Consider the following 20,262-nt stretch of genomic DNA (forward strand, 5'->3'; position numbering starts at 1 on the left):
GTAGAATGTCCCTCAGCTGGAATTTGTCTAATGTTTATAAACCAAGGGTATGGATTTGGGGGAAGGAGAACACAAGGGTGAACTGTCTTTCTCAATGCATTATATTAACGCCATATGTTATCAATATGACTTATTACTGATTACGTCAATGCCTTATTTTTTGATGTACATATTCTAGGTTCACCACTAGATTGCAAGCTGTCTGAAGATGGAGACTGTGTTTTTCTTTACTAGGTGCAAACTACTTCCTATCACTGCTAGAAATGATAGCTTGTTACTGAATTTGTGAATTTTCCAAATTTTAGCATATGGTATGTAGAGACCATACAGAACTAGGCAGCCCATTTCTGTCCTATATAGCCTTAACAATGTTATAAAAAGCTGACTAAAAAGTAGAAAATTTTATATTATAACAGGAGTGAATGTATCCTACATGAAACTGGAAAAGCCTATTTTTCAGTGATGTCAAATGTCTTTTCATCTTAGTGTTGTTTTGGCTTTATTGTTCTTTCAACTTTTCTGTTTAAATTCTTTTCAAAAATGTTAGAAAAACATGTGACCTGAGATGTCTGACAACCCAGTTCCTTACCCCACTTATTACACAGAAACAGAATCTTGTTTCATTGATTCCTTTGGGGAGAGTTTATAGTAACCTTCCCAAATTTGGGTGTGGGGATAAACACTTGTCCTCAGATTGCCCAGAAGTTCATCAGTGAAGAAGAATGATTTGTCTTTTGAATGTCCTTTGCTGACTTCAATAGCTATGGAGGTGGGAAATGTCCTTGTTGGTATCAGCAGGCATTATACATCCCTTCCAAGGTTCAGAAATTTGTCATAGGAACCCTTGGAAGATGTGGTACAAACTTTCTCTCTTGCAAGAACAGATACATTTCTTCCTTCTTTCCTCCCTTCCTTCCTCCCTCCCTCTCTCTGTCTCTTTTTCTTTCTTTCTTAATGGTTTATTTATTTTTTGGAGAGAGAGCATGTGCAGAAGAGGGGCAGAGAGGGTGACAGAGGATCCCAAGCAGGCTCTGTGCTGACAGCAGCAAGCCCAATGCCAGGCTGACCTCAGGCAAGGTCATGACCTGAGCCAAAGTCTGATGCTCAACCAACTGAGCTACCCAGGTGCCCTGAAACAGTTAAATTTTTTGTACTTAGACTACTTTTATCTGTCTTGGGTTCTTTTGCTTTTCCTGAAGCTTGGTTTGCACATGCAGAATATTCCTAGAGTCTGCATAAAGAGGAAAGGAGACAATAATGGGGTAAAAAGAAGCTTAGGTTCTTTTCTTGATATCTATTTTTTCTTTTTATTCTAGTTCAGACACTTTCCCCTAGTTCATAACTAGGTGCTAGGCAGATTCTCATTTTGACTTTCTTTGATGATTCTCTGCAAATCAATTTTCAAAAACTATCTCCTTGCTGCATTGTTTTCTAGGTTTTACCAAGATTTTCTAGGCTATATGAATGAATAAAATTCCAGCTTACAAAATACTGTCAGTGTACATATTATATTTGCTTTTTCTAAAATACAAATAACATGGGCTCTCATTTAGCAGATGCTCATCAAAAATTATTAAATAAGACTTTGTATTTGTTTTTCAATTGTTTCAACAATATCTTTTTATTTATAGAAATGTTCATATTTCAAGTCTAAAAGATATATAATTTTACCTCTTTTACATTTGTTATATTCACTGTACATTTATTAACATTGTTTACTAAAAACGCTCAGACTCTGTAGTCGACTGTTTTCTCCTTGAAAAGAGTATCCATTAAAGAAGTCTGTGATTATGTATCTGAATTCTATTGATCAAGTGAAATGATTTTAAATAATACCTATTATAGGTGACAGTAGGTTGCTGATTTTTAAAATTGTTTTTAAATTTTTATTAATTTTAGAGAGACAGAGAGAGACAGGGCATGAGTGAGGGAGGGGCAGAGAGAGAGGAAGACACAGAATCCAAAGCAGGCTCCAGGCTCTGAGCTGTCAGCACAGACCTCCACGAGGGGCTCGACCTCACCGTCCATGAAATCATGACCTGAGCCAAAGTCGGATACTTAACTGATTGAGCCATACAGGTGCCCCAGCCAATTGTTAATCAACAGGTTGGAAATCAGGTGGAGAGTTGGAAAGACATTGAACCACTTGACTGACAAGAGCAAATCTTATATACCATAGCTTGAATATATTATCTTTTTGTTCTTGGTCAATTTGCCAGACATCCTTTGAAGCTGTATTAGCTTTATTGACTATGAACAGTTATATTCATTAATAAGAATATTATTTATTTAACATTTATTGTGAGATAAGCACCAAATTAGACATTGACTATATAAAACTAAACAAAAACAGAGCAGGTGTCTTTCTTCAGAAGGCTTATAGACTAGTAAGAGAAAAGATACTTTCAAATGGTTACAAATGAAAGATAAAAATACAACTCTGGCAAGTGCTATGAAGCTGAGGTATACTACACACTTTTAATGTTAATTTTAATTTAGATATAATAAACACAAATTTATCCTTTTGATACAAATCGATGGTTTTTAGTATACTCACAAGATTGTGCAAATATCACCCCTATCTAGTTCCAGGACATTTTTATCACCCTGTAAATAAGCCTTATCTATATCTTTTCCCAGTCCCTCCACATGTCTCCTCCTCATTCCTTAACCTACTTGGTTGTAGTGGGTTTACTCATGCTGGGCATTTCATATAAATGGAATAGTACAATAAGGAGCCATTGCATCTGGGTTCTTTCATTAAGCATAAAGTTTTTGAAGTTAACCCATTTTGTAGCATATGTATATAAATATTTCATTCTTTAATCTAGGTAGTGTTTTATAAATCTAAATATTATTTTGTGAATCTAAATAATATTTAATTGTTTGGATTTGTTTATCCTATTCATGTGATGGACATTTGGATTATTTCTACTTTTTGCCTCTTAAAAATAATGCTGCTATGAACATTTGTGTACAAATTTTTGTGTGAACAAATATTTTTTATTCTTTTGGGCATATAATTGGGCATAGGCTCATTGGGTCACATGGTAACCCTATCCTTAATTTTTTGAGGAACTACAAAACTGTGGTGATACCATTTTATATTCCCACTAGCAATATATGATGACTCCATTTTCTCCATGGCCTCACCAACACTTACTCTTGGCAGTCATTTTTGATTACAGTCATCCTAGAAAGTGTGAACTATTAACTCATTGTCCTTTAGATTTGCTTTTCCTTAAGGATTAGTGATGCTGAAAATCATTACGTGTTTTTATTGGTCTTGTTTTTTGTCTTTAATTTTTTTAATGTTTATTTTTGAGAGAGAGAGAGAGACAGAGTGCAAACTGAGGAGGGGCAGAGAGAGAAGGAGACACAGAATCTGAAGCAGGCTCCAGGCTCTGAGCTGTCAGCACAAAGCCTGACTCTGGGCTCAAACTCAAGGACCATGAGATCATGACCTGAGCCAAAGTTGGTCCCTTAACCAATAGAGCCAGGCTCCCCTATTGGTCGTTTGTGTGTTTTTTTAGAAAAATCTATTGAAATGATTTGCCCATTTTTATTTGGGTCATTTACCATTTAGTTGTAAGTGTTTCTTTTTTGAGTTAGTTTCTTAGTGGTGGTGCTGAGGAGTCCAGTTAATATTTTAATTTATAACGATCTAGTTAGGATTAATACCAACTTAATTTCAATTATATACAAAAATTTTACTCTTACATAACTCCTTTTCCTCTCCTTTCCTTTGTACTGCTATTGCCATACAAATCCCATTATTATACACCATGTGCTCACCAACACAGATTTATAATCATTTCTTTATGCAGTTGTATCTTAAATGAGGTAGAAGAAGGGAAAAGATTTACAATTCAAAAACAAATGCACTGGGGCAAAATCTTTTCACACAGGGAGCTCAGAGTCAGGTTAATTAAAGACAGCCTTGCAAAGGGTTTTTTCCAAGGAATGAATGGACAGGTTAAATAATCTTTCTCAGGAAATGAGATATTAAAGGAACTTCAATCCCATTCCAATCCAATCTCCAGTGGCTATAAGGCTATAGATTTTCATGATGTTTCTGTGCTTTGATTTTCAAGACTATCTCAGAACTAGAGACCCGAAGATGTAACTATAGCAAATTAAATCACTATAATGGTTACGGTTCTTACTGAGATTCAGTTACTTTTCTTGAATAAACACTCAAATGTATCTTGGATTACTACAAGTATCTTCTTAATTTCCAGAGTTTTGAAAAAGTAAATTCTGAAAATAAATCTTTGGAACTTTTGTTATTTCTTTTATGGATGAGAAATAATTTTGGAAGTCTTTACCCAGCCATCTTACCGACTACGTTATTATATGTTTGTGTTTAACGTAGCAAGAAAGGTAAAAGAAGCCCTGAGATTTGGGAATGGAGAGAGAGAGAGAGAGAGAGAGAGAGAGAGACAGGAGAGAGAGAGAGAGGAGTTCCATATGAAACTGAAGAGTTGGTCAGTGACTGAATTATTCAGTTTTGAAGATCATACTTAAGAGTTTAGTTTAGGCTTTATTTTATTACTTCATTCAGTTTTTTTTTGTGTGTGAAAAAAGTCTTTAAGAAAAAAATAGTTTAAAAAATTTTATAAATTTTATTTAGCAAAATACACCCAAAATGAACTTAAAATACAAAAAAACATTTTAAGTCAAGACCTCATCAATTCCTACAGTATTAGTAATGTGTCTCAATTTTCAAAATTAACTTATTTTGGGGGGCACCTGGTTAGACATCCAACTTCGGCTCAGGTCATGATTTCATGGTTCATGGGTTTGGGTCTCACGCTGGGCTCTGTACTGACAGTACAGAGCCTGCTTGGGATTCTCTCTCTCTGCCTCTCTTGCCTCTCTGTTTCTCTTAAAAAAATAATAATAAAAATAAAAAAAACCCAACTAAATTATTTTTAAAACTTAAACTTGAACTGAGAAGATTTTAAATAAAAATAAACTAGAAGAGGGGCACCTGGGTGGCTCAATCGCTTAAGTGTCTGACTTTGGCTCAGGTCATGATCTCACAGTTCGTGAGTTTGAGCCCCACATTGGGTTCTGTGCTGACAGCTAGCTCAGAGCCTGAAGCCTGCTTCAGATTCTGTGTCTCCCTCTCTCTCTGCCCCTCACCTGCTCATGGTCTGTCTCTCTTTGTCACTCAAAACTGAATAAATGTTAAAAAAATAAATAAATAAACTAGAAGGAAAAACATGGGAAATGTTCCTTTTTGAATTAGGGATCTGGCACCTTGAATTTTCTGAAAAAGTACAACTCCCAGTGTGTTTAGAGTCTTGTGCTATAAAAGATCCATTTAATATACTTAAAACTACTTTAACTCAGATAACATCACTCTGAAGTACACTACAAAAACGTTAATTGAGAAAAGCTGAAAGTAGTTTTAGTTTGTATCATTATCACATGCTAGAAGAAAGTTCGCATGAGAAAACACTGAAGAGGTGATTTTTTAATCCAGATTCACAAACTCATGGTGCAAAATGGGTCCCACAGCTTCCTCTAGAGAAATAATTGCTTTTCACTGCTTGTAGGCTGCCTTTGAAAATCTTATTGCAATAACTAGAATGCTCCTACATAACTAGTCATATCCACCATGCTCTGGCCTCTACAGCCAGGTGCATAACAGCCACTAACAGACTGGCTCTTGAGGCTTCCGGGAGTGGACTGGGCGGGCACCCCCATGTCTTGCATCATCTGGCTGCTGCACACCCCTTACTGGGTTGTGTGCTGGGCCCATCTTTGGACACAGCTGCTACAACTTTGTGAGTGGCAAACCCCACCTCAGCTCTACCCATTACTCTTCCATCAGAGGCAATTTCAATACGGACTCTCACGGGATTAAGTGGAGAGAAGAAGTTGAAAATATCATTCTCTGGCATCCTATGGCAGCCTTCTCATATGGATACAGTGCGCGGTGGAGCCCTGGACAGTGAAGTCATGATCTCTGTATCTGTGGTCATACCTGCCCAAGAGACAGTAATTGAGGTCTCTCTCCAGCAGATCGGTGGTGAAACTGTAGCCATCGCTGAGGACACAGTCAGTCAGAGCCCCCATAACCTGCTCTTTAAGCACCAGACCTCATCCTCTCTAGGCCCACTTGCTTGACAATGCCAGTCTGCCTCTGGCTGTGCCAGGGCGGTCATAAGGCCCCAGCCACTCTAGAGACATGAACTTCAGAGGGGGGTCTGAGTATGACCTAACTTCCTCCTGACTGCTCTTGAACACTTTAATATACCTGTGTCGTATCCTCTCCTTGTGTTTTTTCTAAAGCCTTCTCGGCTAATTCATGTGAGGCAAATGACACAAAGACATCCCCCTTGCCCTTGGAGTCCACAGGAATGTGATCCACAATTCCAGCCATAAGAATATAACAATTTCTTCCTTGATGCATCCAAATGGGAATTCTCAGTGCCACATGAAGCCTTCATTGGCTTCAAGACTCAATCCACCTCAGTTCCTTGTGACTTGAACCCCTCAATATATGGGTGCCCATACTCTCTCTGTCTTTTTAAAGGGCATTTTTACATCATTTTCTGATTCAAGTCTAACAAAAGCCTCACCACTCTGCCTGCCTTCTCCAGTGTAGATTAAATAAACACGGGCAGCCCACTGTGAATTGAGCAGTCAGAAAAGAACTGCTCATCTTTAGCAGAGCAGGACCAGGGCAGGCCTGACCACAAAGCCTTCACCTTCTTGTGGCCCTACATCACAGATCCTTGAGAGGAAAGACATCAAATGAGCTTAGGTGCAGTTTTTTGTGTCTTCCATAGCAGCCCCTGGGGAATAGGGGGAGATGCCCAGAGGTGGAGACACTCTTGGTAGGTAACGAATTCTCTAAAAAAGAGCTATATGGTCACCTTGCCTCAGTGTCCTCGCACTCACCAAAGCAACCACGGGTGGTGGTGCCAGGGATTGGGATGGGCTCCTGCTCCTTTCCTCCTGGGAAAGGTTTTTAGTTTAGTGTTTATTCTCAGGGCACAGGGATGTCACCGGAGAGCTTTCAGTAAAAGGTACTATGGACTTAGGGAGAGTCATTAGCAAGGAAAGAGAGAGGATAACTACAAGGCTGTGCATGGAAGGGAGTGGAAATGAAAGGGAGTGGGTACTGGGAAATGAAATGAACTGGGATGTTGGTGGATTGAAGGGAAAGCCTGAGGAAGAAATTCCCAAAGGAACATGGCTCTTCTGCCCTTACATCACCCTGCAGATCTGTCTTGGCTAAAGTGTCTGAAACTACTACCAGCATTTCATTTCGGGTGAGGGCACAAGATATAAAGTGAAATTGCCAGGAAGTGTAGTCATTGTCAGTACAAGTACAGTGATCTCTCTCTTTCTCTCTCTCTTCAAAATTGACAATATAAAGCAGAAGGATCAGCAGTGATTCTGGTTACGAAGAGAAGGCAGGAGAAGAGACAAGGGGCAGGCTGGAGCTAAAACAAAACCAAAATCAAATACCTGTCCTTTTCCTCCTCTTAGGATTTTATGGAAATCAAGACACCAAAGGAATCTATTCTTAGAGACTGCAGTTCTGCTGTTTTTTACAATCGCATTTTGAGATCTTATATGAAATTTGATTTATTTAACTATTCACGGGGTGCCTGGGTGTCTCAGTCAGTTGAGTGTCCAACTTCGGCTCAGGTCATGATCCCACAGTTCATGGGTTCGAGCCCTGCATCAAGCTCTGTGCTGACAGCTAGCTCAGAGCCTGGAGCCTGCTTCAAATTCTGTGTCTCCCTCCCATGCTTGGGCTGTCTTTCTCTGTCTCTCAAAAATAAATAAAAGTCATAAAAAATGTTTTAAAAATCAAAATATTTTCACAAAAGCTAAGATTTTCACACTTTCTCAACGAAGTTAAGAGCTCTCTCTATGTGCATCTCTAGTCGTGCCCCTGAGCTTTACAGAAGTGAAGCTATTGCTACAATCCTACTTCCGGTTCTTCCCATAACCTCACATGGTGACATTATTAACTCATCTCCCAATAAATAGTGCACTTATTGTTTTAACGGTGTTTCTTTTTTTAAAACTCATTTTCAAGTTTATTTTTTTATTTTGAGAGAGAAAGATAGAGAGAGCATGAATTGGGGAGGAGAAGAGGGAGAGAGAGAGAGAGAATCCAAGTAGGATCTGTACTGTCAGCAAGGAGCTTGGTGTGGGGCTCAAACTCATAAACCTAGATCATGACCTGAGTTGAAACCAAAAGTCAGACACATAACTGACTGAGCCACCCGGTTGGCCCTATTTGAAAGGTTTTTCAATGGTTTACTCCATTAATAGCAAGTTGGGAATTATGACACAGTCAGGAATCACCAATTTCCAAATTAATTGCTTAACCAAGATAAAAAAAAAATCTTATACTGATATAAGGTGGCAAACACAAAATAGTAATAAATGTTATTTAAACATCAGAATGGCACCAGGATGTACTAATCATATAAAAATGATTGTCATATAACTATCAACATAGCATTCCTTTACAGATTTAAAACAAAGACATAAATCCTTGACCCAGAAATTCCACATCTGGTGTTTTATTGTAAAGATTAACTATAAGTTTCACACACATAGAGAGAGTTTTTAGAATAATGTGATTTCACTATTGTTTGACATAGCAATGAGTTAGAAATATCCTAAGTGACTTTCCATACTTCAAATTATGATGATAAATTGTGAAAAAATGAGATCCTTCTATGTGTACTTATATGGAAGAATCTTCATGAAATATTAACAAGAAAAAGAAAGGTGCAGAACAGTCTGTATAATGTATTACTTTGTGGAAATAAAAACATACATGATTATACAGACATGGGCTATCTTTGAAAAGATCCATAGGCAACTGGTTGTAATGGTTAACCTAGGAAGGGGAACTGAAAGGCTGAGAAGTTTGGAAAGGGGAGGGATTGTGTGCTTTTTGGTATATGCTTTATTATATTTTTTTAATGCTGAACTAATTAGCTTAACTAACTTAAGAAGTTGTATGCTTAAGCCTGTATTGCTTATCTGTATAGGCAAGCTCTGTCTATCTCTATCTATCTATCTATCTATCTATCTATCTATCTATCTATCTATCTATCATCTATCATCTATCTATCCATAATCATCATCTATCATCTATCTATACACACACATACATTAAAACATACATATACACTGTATTTGTATAGATCTCAAGAGAAACAGAGCCAACTATTATCTATCTATCTATCTATCTATCAATTGATCTATCATCTATCTATCATGTATCTATCTATCTATCTATCTATCTATCTATCTATCTATCTATCTCTCATCTATTTCCTGGCTGGCTAGAAAATCAGACAGAGTTTCTACACTGCAATTTAATTTTTCTTCTGATAATTTCAGTCTTTGCTCTTAAAGCCATCAACTGATTGGATGAGGCCCACCGCATTGCAGAAGGTAATATTCTTTGCCCAAAGTCTACTGATTTAAATGTTAATCATATCTAAAATTACATTCAGAACAATATATAGACTGGAATTTTACCAACAAGTGGGCTCCATTACTTGGTTAAGTTGACCTATAAAATTAACTATCACACCTACATGGAGAATCTTGCATTTAAAATTGAAGAACACTTCTACAAATGAGGCAAACGGCAAACAAGTCAGTGAAAATGTGTCCATGATCTACAGACAATTTCCCTTAATAATACCACCTATTCAGGGTAAATAAATGAGGAAAGTTCAACAAAGAAGCAGGCCTTATGTTAAAGACGTGCCTTTAGATAGAAATTCTCTAGTTAGGATAATATAGCGTTTTCTTCCAGATATCGTGGTATCCAAAAATGAGTACTATCTCAGTATGGAGAGTAAGAGAAATATAGAGAGCAATAAGTGAAGGAAAACGAAACAACATAAAAACTAAGGGGTTTCTATAAACGTATCAAATCAACACATTGTCCACTTTAAACTTATACAAGGTTATATGTCACTTAAATCTCATTAAAGCTGGCAAGATGATAACAGGAACTAGGCAAAACATAAAGCGCAAGTGTTTGAAGTATCCTGCAAGTGAGATTGCTCGACCTTCCAGCAGGTAGTAGAAGATTCACGAGTTACAGGCAGTGGTGTTTGGTCATGAGTTGAAAGGAACCAACAAACAAGACTATGATGTATGAGGCCAGGCAGGTGAGTGTCTCACTTTCTCAGAGATATATGACCTGGGAACCAGCGAGTCTGTGGTTGGGAAATTTGCAAGGAAAATGGAAGTTTTAAACCATTCTGAGAGATCATGTTCCCCAACGTGGGGTTGAGGAAAGAGACCAACTTTAGGGTAGGGGCTTGCACTTCTGGGTGTAAGATTTTCTAAAAGACTTTCACCTTTATAGGGATCTGCTAATATTCCAGGTATTTAAAATGCTGTTATGTTTGTGGAAAAGAAGGAGCCCATCTGTGTAGCTGCGAAGACTAACTGCAGATCAAGATGTCACCGATAGATGAAGATTCAGGCTCATTTCAGGCAGGGTTTTAGAACACGGGTGCTTGCTTAACGGTAATGGGAAGCCATGTGAAGTGGTAGGTATTTTAGTATTATGTGTGCAGGAACGCAGTGGCCAGGGAAGTAAATATAGGCATTATGGTTAAACTTAATGTGGTTAGGCTAGATGACTTTAAGAGGTTATGATCCTAAAATTTATATTCCCTGATAATCAGATATATTTTATCTTAACAATACCAGCACAGCTATGCTTACGAATCTCTGAAACCAGAAATTAATATACGCTTCAACAAAAATTCACTTCCTGGGACTTTTGATATCACATTCTCAGTAGTGTGCATGGAAGCCACATAAAGTATAAAGTTTAGACAGAATTTTTTTAAAAATTTTTGTTTTATTTATTTTTGATACTGAGAGAGACAGAGCATGAGAGGGGGAGGGGCAGAGAGAGAAGGAGCCACAGAACAGGAAGCAGGCTCCAGGCTCTGAGCTAGCTGTCAGCACAGAGCCCGATGCGGGGCTCGAACCCACAAATGTGAGATCTGACCTGAGCCGAAGTCGGAGGCTTAACCGACTGAGCCACCCAGGCGCCCCAGACAGAATTTTATTTGCAGGAGCTCAGCTTATCCTTCATCCTATTCTAGGGCATGACTCCTAGGCCACATTCTAGACATCTAGGATTTTGCAAAGAAATTGAGTCTGGAACCTTTTGTTTCCATTCAGTTTCTAGGACACAATGTGTGAGCATGAAAACTGAACTGTGTGATAAAATTTCAGAAGCAAGGCAATAAACATGTGACTTTTGTAAAGAAGGAAGGGTAGAGAGGTGAGATAAGGAGTTTCGTATGGCTCCCAGGCTTTTGGACTTCACTGATTTATTAAATTATTTCTATGCTACAGAGAATGAGGACTAAGAAAGGGTTGTCAGTGTTGTGTTTCGACTAAGTCAATATTAAAGAAAAAAAAAGAGAAAATGAAGTCCAATGTTGCCATTGTTTGGTAGAAGAAAGAATTTTTAATAAATAAAAGTATAACCCATTTCATGAGTTACATTCAAAATATTAAGTAACGGGCATGGTGCTTGAACTACTTGACCAGTCAGAACAGACATTAGCCGCCAAACTCTACTGGTGAGAGACACTTAAGATCAGCACTTAATGAACATAATCGTAGAACAATCCAGAACCTTTTAAATTTCAGACCCTTAGAGTCATGAAAACGTATTACTTTCCTTATTTTTCTCCATTTGTCAGGCTGCATAAAATTGTGGTAGACAATATACACCCGTTCACGACATTTGCAGTGTTGATTTATGATCATTTCTCTGTGGCAGGAACCCCAAGAGGCGCTCTATAACAAGGCTGTGAGGATCTTGAAGAGTGTGAAATGCCAATATATGAACTCACTTTCTCAGGATTTTTAAGGGAAAAGTTGGTCCTTGAGGAGTGACTCATAAAATGGGCACATAATACTCAGCGTAGAGGAAAAATGGGCCACCAAAGACATTCTTCCAGCTCTGGAGAAGTTTTCAAGCTAACCGGAGAAAGACAACATATGTGTGTGAATTGTAAAGAAAATAACCTTAAGACAATTCATTAGTAAGTATATTATAGAGGTGTTGGCCCAAATTTATAAATGTTAAAATAATCTAAAGTAAAGGACTTAATATGTAGCTGTAAATGTAATCTGAGATGACTTCACGTAGGCACTGGCTGGCTCAGTTGCTGAGCCTGTGACTCTTGGTTTTGGGTCAGGTCATGATCTCGCAGTTCTTGGGTTCAAGTCATGTGTTAGACTTTGGGATTCTCTCTCTCTCTCTCTCAAAATAAATAAATACACTTTTTTAAAAATTGGGAAAAAAGACTTCACCAAGCTTTTCTGTGCAAAGTATCTTTTTTAAATTTATGAGAATATTAATGTGCAGATGTGTTACAGGCAAGTCTTAGAGATCTGTAATTAAATACTAGATGTCTGGTTCAATATTTCAAAAAGCATCAGTCAGAGTGAAGAATTTTCATGGTAAACCTTTGCTTTATGCTCATCATGGTGTCTAGGGCTTCTTGACATATATTTACATGATGCTTTGTAACTTTAGATACTGTAGCTGCTTTCAAAATGTTCTGTGGTAAATAGTGAGGTGGATGCATCAAATATTCAATAAAGTCACAATAATGAACTTGCAGGGCATATAAAAACATGAAAATGATCTTTTCTTGGCTCTTACTCTGATTTAAATTTTGAAATTAGATTTCACTCAGTGTCTTTTAAATTGGAACCTTGCATCACATTCTGCCATCATCAAGCATGTTGTGTTTTTACTTACCTTTTTTAATGGCATGCATCCAAAGGGAAAATTATTTGAATTGAAAGGAAAGATATATTTAGCATTTTTTTTTCTGAGACAGCACCTCAGAAGCCAGATAAATGTATATGATTTATCTCACCTCTGTTGGAATCTGAAAAGCACATGGACTTTCTTGTCAGATAGCCCAGATCACCTTTTTTTTTTTTTGATGACACAAATTGTTCTGAACAAATCAAGTAGCAAATCATAAAATTTCACATTATTGGGTTGTATGTATATATTTCCAGTAGGTAGGTTTGAAAAAGGCAACTTTTCCATATAAACTAGAAATACATGCAGACGGGCACATGCCCACGTGTGTATTTACAATTGTGTTCTAGAAATCTTTCTCTCTGTGAATGGCTGCTTGTCATAGACTTTTAGTAATGCTAATATCATAAAGAAACAAATTGTGAACCATTTAAAAAATCCCAAACTGTTGTTGCTAAGAGATGTATGGGTCAAAGTTCTAGAAAATCACCTTTGTTTTTTCTTAGGAGTTTTTCTTTTTCTTTTTTCTAATGTTTTTTATTTATTTTTGAGAGACAGAGAGGGACAGCATGAGCAGGGGAGGGTCAGAGAGAGAGGGAGACACAGAACTGAAGCAGCCTCCAAGCTCTGTGATAGCTGTCAGCATAGAGCCTGATGGAGGGCTTGAACCCACGAACCTTGAGATCACGACCTGAGCTGAAGCCGGACGCTTAACTGACTGAGCCACCCAGGCGCCCCATCTTAGGTGTTTTTCGAAAGGAGACATCTAGTACACCATGGAAAAGTTGACTCAGGAAATTGGAAATCTCTGAAAAGTGGACAAATTGTCCTGGATGAAAGGGCATCTGAGGCCTGAGAGAAGTGATTTGGATTGATCTTACTCAAACATCTAAATGGATGAAGACGGAGAACTAAGACCACCTGTCAGTCTAGCACAGTTTGCTAGAGAGAGTTCTTACATTCAAATACCAGACTGAAAGCCAGTAAACAATGTCATTACTTTAGAAAACTTCTGGTAACCAAATTAGTCAAGCAAGCAATTTGCTCATCTGGGAAAAGAACTTTTTTTAGGGTAATAGTTTGCTCATCAAAACTCACGCAGGACATTTGACTGACCATGTCCACCAAGTCTTAAACTGCTATTTTGTGAACTTTCCCAAATCCAAATCCCAGTTCTCTACCTTAAAGAAAATCATCTAAGTGATTCAAAACCATGTTCCCAAACCTTACAAATATCTTAAGTTTTCCCTTTTGAGACACTATTGGCCCATCCAAAGGGTGATCATCTCTCTGTCCCAAAAGTAACAAATTTAGCTTTGCTCAATCATCATCATGTTTTTGTCATGGTCTTTTAAAGGAAATTTATAGTTGACTGGGTTAAATAGTAATTGAATATCAGAGTGGGTATATAAAACCTTAAATAGTTTTTGGATATTGATGTGGTCAAATATTATGAAAGCCACTGAGTCAAATTCTGATAAAATTACTGCTTTATTAAAAACAAGGATTTGGTGAATTTAGGTTACATTTTTCTCACCTCAGAAGTCTTATATCCAATAATGTTTATATTCCCACACTACTCAAGTTATTCTTTGTTATGTGCGCAGGGGACACTGTAGATCAAAATTAATCCAAGGGAGCCTTGGTGACTCATTCAATGAAGCATTTGACCTCTGCTCAGGTCATGATCTCGCAGTTTATGAGTTTGAGCCCCATATCAGGCTCTGTGCCAACAGCATAGAGCCTGGATCCTGCTTCGGATTCTGTGTCTTCTCTCTCTGCGCCTCTCCTGTTCATGCTCTGTCTCTCGCTTTCTCAAAATTAATAAAATTTAAAAAATTGATCCTCCACCCTTTTCTTCCTTCCCTCCTCCCTTTCTTCCTTCCCCTCTCCTCTCCTTCTCATGTTTTTTGATAATCTTTTATTCCTTTTGAGTCCTTGTTATTTGTATCACTTAGGCTGTCCCAGGATAGTCTTCACTCCAGTGAAAGCTACTCATTGAAGATCTTTTATATATTTATATCTATTGGCAAATACTCAGGGTGTTTTCAAATTATAATGACTCATTTCTCCTATTAGTGATGGAAAGTCAACATTTATGAAAGACAAATATAAAAGACCTATTGTTTCCTAACCCTATTGGTGAATAAAAAAATGGGAAGGATTGACAAACAGTAATGAGATTGTACCTATAAGATGTGTAATAAGAGCATTTTTATGTTGTTACTGAATGAGCATTATAATGACTCCTTGTCACTATTTCTGAAATATCATGGTCATTGTAAGAAATTTAACGCACCATTGATTACTTTCATTGAGAGTGAAAACAAAATATGTTTTCATACTTTCATATTTCATAAAACATAATATGTTAAGGAAACCTCTTTAAAATAAACTGGTGGGGCGCTTGGGTGGCTCAGTCGGTTAAGCATCCGACTTCCGGCTTCAGCTCAGGTCATGATCTCACAGTTCCTGGGTTCGAGCCCCACATTGAGCTCTGTGCTGACAGCTAGCTCAGAGCCTGGAGCCTGTCTTCAGATTCTGTGTCTTCCTCTCTCTTTCTGACCCTCCCCTGCTCATGCTGTCTCTCTCTGTCTCTCAAAAGTAAATAAAAAACATTAAAAAATTTAAAAGTTTAAAATAAAGTGGTATTTTTTGTTGTTGTTTGCCTGGCAATTTACAATATAGTGCTTCCATAGTTGATATTAAGCATCCAAGAGCAGACACAGCTCTTTCTGGGATTTAGAGACATAAATCTAGAGTCAAGAAAAGGGGAATGTTGAAAACATGCCATTGTTTTAGGAACATATTATAAAGAATAAAAAAATACAATTGATTGTAGAGGTATGTTTCTGAAGTAAAATTGGTGGATTAGAGTCTGTCTCCAGGACAAACTTGGGAGGCATCTGCTAAAAATAGCAGGGCCATGTGAGAGAAAGAGCCCAGGAGAAGAGTCACCCCCTTCTAAGAACACTTGTCTTGAACAGGGACATGCTGACCCCACAGAGAGTTCATGAAATTTTAAGGTCAGGCAATTTTTTGTTGACTTAACCTGAGTTCTTAGGATTGAAATGCAGGTTTCTGATTAACTTCTTTGGGAAGATGAGACCCTTCATTCTCTGCTGCTATCTGGCTGCCTTGATTAAACACAAAGGAGAAAAGGAACCTTTAGAGGGGAGAGATACTTGGGAACTTTGTGGGCAAAAGCAAGGGAAACTTGAAATCAAGAGAATAAGCCTCACTCATGGAAGTGGCCCCACCATTATGCCCTGACAGACTTGTGTGAAGAGAAGTGGGTATGACAAGGGATTGCTTTGGCCTTCTAGGTTTGCTGAAAAGCCAGGCAGGAACCTAGAATGGCCGAACTCTAGGCTGCAATCAGCCCTTTCCACTTCCTCTGGTTTATTGTATAGGTAATATAACTTTCTATTTATGCAGTGAGCTGAACAAAGATAGGAAGTATTGCTTTCTAGAACCTGGTTGGCTTCCCCCTCCATCAGCCCAACCAGGATTGCCCTGGTTGCTGTGCACGTGTATACATTGAAGACCAAATACTTCACAGGGCTCCATGTGGTCACTTGGTGATCTTCTACAGGACACTGGCAATTGGAGGGAGAACTGCAGAGCCCGTCACAGCCATGAAGGATCCACTGCACGCCACTGAGATGTTTCTTCAGCCAATCCTGGAGCAGCTTTGAAGTGCTCTGCTGACAATGTGTGAATGCTTGAGACAAGTAAAACCAAAGTGTGCTCTCCTCAGGTTGAGGTGTGTGGGAAAAGCAGTGAGAAGAATAAACTAATGACCGAAGCCTCCAAAGCCCTCCAGTGGGGGAGGCAAGCCCTTCAATATTGTAAGTTCTGTCTTTGGTGGAACTTCAAATTCTGAACAAGGCTTCATCTGATGACACCATAGACTTTCTTGGCAAAGGACAGAAAAGCAAGCTCCGTAAACTTTCCCAAGTGACTACTGTTAGGGACATTGCAAAAGCATTACAGAATAATGGAGAGAAACTTCAGAAGAAAATAAATAGAATAAAAATGCTCACCTTTAGCACTGTCCAGAACTTCCCAAGAGGGAAGAGGATAGGGAGGGAAGAAAAAGTGTGGGAAAAGAAGGAACATGGAGAAATACCAGAACACTCATATGCACAAGCAAAACAGGTTATGAATGATAAAGTGAGACAATTAAAATCTCTGGCTGAAACCATACTGAGGACCAGATGTTTTCTGATATTGGGAGAAATCACATGGATGACAGAGACTTGGAAGTAGAGAAATAGGAAGAAGCAGAAAATGGCCAACATCCAGTCTGTTGGTCAGAAGTGGATCTAAAGAGTGTCATTGATGATATTATCTTAAATGTGTTTTTTAAAAGGCCTGAAAGAGAGAGAGAGAGAGAGAAAAAAAAGAAAACAAGAACTATCCAGACAATTGTGCAAAAAAAATCAAATAAATGAAGAACTTACAGGAAAAATAAAAGAAATTCAAACCAAGCAAGTATCTGCATTCTGAAAATTTCCCAGTTGGAAAGTGAGATCTAGGAGCTTCTGCTGTAGCTTCAGATACTGCCTGCATCAAGAACATGTAATGCAATTTGATAGAAAGTTGGTTGAGGAGGAAATACAGTGCTTAGAAATAGAGAAGAAATTTTGCAATGTGTGTAGAAACATCAAGTCTACATATCAAATATGCAACTTTTACAAGAAACTGGCAGAGGACATGAACAAAGAATTGGAGAGAACCACTCTCTCCTATCAAAAGGAGATTCCCTTCTAAGAGAAAAGAGTTTCAGAAAGTGGGAGGCAGCTCTGTTGATTGAGAGAAAGATCAAAATGATTTATAACAGGTAAGGTTGGACTAAGTTTGAGTCCATCTTCTGGCTTTTCTCAAGTGGTCCTTTTGCTTCTGCCACTCCACCAATAGCCCACAGAAGTCCAGAAGTGTCGGAGATCCCCTGGGTCATTAGGGCTCCTGGGAAGGGAACAGGTCATGCTGTGAAAGCTCAGGAATCCTGGCTTACCTTATCCTTTCACAGAGCAGGGCCAAAGTAGCAGGTACAGAATGAATTTGATGAATTTGGAGACTGACGAACACACTTGGCTATATTTGACTGAAACTCTGTGTGTGTGTGTGTGTGTGTGTGTGTGTGTGTGTGTGTGTGTGTGATTGCATATATTAACATCTATTTGTTTAATAAATTTCTAATGAGTTCCGCAATTTTTCAGCACTATTCTAGATGCTTGGAATTCAGTGATAGAAAAACAACCCAATCAGACTTGTGGACCCACAGAGCTTATACTCTAGTAGAGAGCAAGTCAGATAATAATGAACAAATAAGCAAATAGACAGTATTAAGTACGATGCAGACAATTACAATAAGGTGATGAAATAGTGGGGGTCATCGAATAACATCAAAGAGGTCACATTTAAGCTGTGATCTACAGATGAGAGGCAGACAGCCCAAGAATGTCAGGGGGCACAATATTCTAGGCAGAAAGAACAGGTAGTAACATAAAGGCCCTGAGACCTTGGTTTCTGGGGTCAGGGGGATAGAGCAAAGATCACAGTGGTGGAGGTTGAATAGGGCCAGTTGCACAGCTACTGTGTTTGGTGCAGTGTATAACACCAGGGAAAGGTTTAGTCCTTGTTAGGGGGATAATGGAGAATCAGGGAGAGGGGGACACAATGTGATGTGTTTTCTGCATATAACTCTTTAGTTGTGCAAAGAAATGGAATTTTGAGAGGCAGCAGTATTTTGCTGAGGGAACATAGAGCTGTCTGCAAGAGAGCACTGGGGGCTGACACTGGGTGGTCATCATGAATCCGGAAAAGGGAGGACAGATTAGGTCTATATCTAGGCGGGCACAGGGGGCAAAGACAACTCTGAGATGTTTCCTACCCTGAAGACTATTTGGCACTACTGTAAAAGCCTTAGTTAAATCTCTGCAGGAAATTCCTGAAAAAAAAAAAGTAAAAAAGGTGTAGGTTTATATCCAGTAAGATCTTAGGGATTTTTGTGTTTTTTGGTGTTTTGTTTTGTTTTGTTTTTTATAGAGGACAAAATATGGTATGAAGATGTCTGTCTTGGATTTCAGTGTGGTTTCTACAATACCTGAAGGCCCTCAGGACCAGGTGATGTCACCTGTCAGGTGGCCCAACAATAGTGCTGGATGAGGATTCCCGAGGATGATGCTTTTACAACACGTGTTGAGTTGATATGATACTACTAGTTGGGGACACTGTGACGGATAATAAATTTAGACACTCAGGGTGTACAGCTAATGGAGAAGACTCATGAACTAGATATGGTCCTGAATATGGTGCACATAACCATAGCTGGGACCATGAGAAACTTTCTAACAGTTCTTGCAGCAGGGTGAAGTGGGGAGTGGGAGGGTCAGAAAAGGCTATCAGGAAGAGGTAGCCCCTGAACAAAATACTAAGGATAAGTAAGATTTATCTATAATACTTTTGAAATTTTAAGGTATATATGAATCACTTGCAAATATTATCACAAGGTAAATTTTTATTTATCAGCTCTTGAGTGGCCCGGAGACTCTGCATTGCTCCCAGGTGATACCTATGCTGAAATCATGAAGATTTTTAAGTATTTATGGGGTATGAAAGGGATAAAGATGAAGGAGGAGGAGTATTTCTGCAGAAGGCATACACAGGGCATAAAAAGACTGGTCTGGAGGGTGGGGTGGGGGCAGGTTTGTACGGTTAATGTTTTGAAGTTCAGGATTCAGGTGGGAAAGCAAGGCCCAGTACATTCTTCCCAATTACCTTCACAAATATTCATATCTATAATGGATGAGTTTTGTGCCCAGAAAGTCATCTGTTCACAGGAGAACAATGGATCACAGACTTGCTGTCACCCTTAGGGAAGCCAGCTGTGGATAATCTGTTATACCTCCAAAATGTCCTGTGTAAATAAATAGCCCTACCTCCCCCCAGTTGCCACCCCTTCTGACATGTCCCTGTGCCTGCATCCAGTCCATTCAGATTACCATAGATTCTACTTTCAAATTCCTTCTGGTCTCTTCTCTCCATCTGTGTGTCCACCATCCTAGTACAAACCACCATTATCTCTTCCCTAGGTCACTATCACTAGGATGCCCATCTAATTTCATGAATCAGCCAGAGAGGATGATTTAACCAAAGACCTAAGCATGTTAAATATGTAACCGGACCACAACATGTATGTGATAAATGTACACCAGACCCCTTGCCCTTGATCTCCTGCATCTTTGGCTCTAGGTGATGACCAGCAAGAGTGAATGCACATTGCAATGTGCCCTTGGACAAGCCTGATTTATGCTTGGTTTGTGACTGAATATTATTAATAGTTCCTTTCTCACTCTTAAAATTACTCCAGTTAGGACAAAAATTATATAGTCACAGAATAAATGGCTCATTTTATGCAACATTAAAAAATG

The 20,262-nt window shown here is 38.6% G+C and overlaps 1 pseudogene; it reads right to left on the reverse strand.

Annotated features, from left to right (window-relative positions):
* Nucleotides 1–19,891, reverse strand: part of LOC115291086 — a 46,727-nt pseudogene extending 26,836 nt beyond the window's left edge.
* Between the last annotated feature and the right edge of the window lie 371 nt (nucleotides 19,892–20,262).

Source organism: Suricata suricatta, chromosome 5 (assembly GCF_006229205.1).
Source record: "Suricata suricatta isolate VVHF042 chromosome 5, meerkat_22Aug2017_6uvM2_HiC, whole genome shotgun sequence".
Classification (NCBI taxonomy): Eukaryota; Metazoa; Chordata; class Mammalia; order Carnivora; family Herpestidae; genus Suricata; species Suricata suricatta.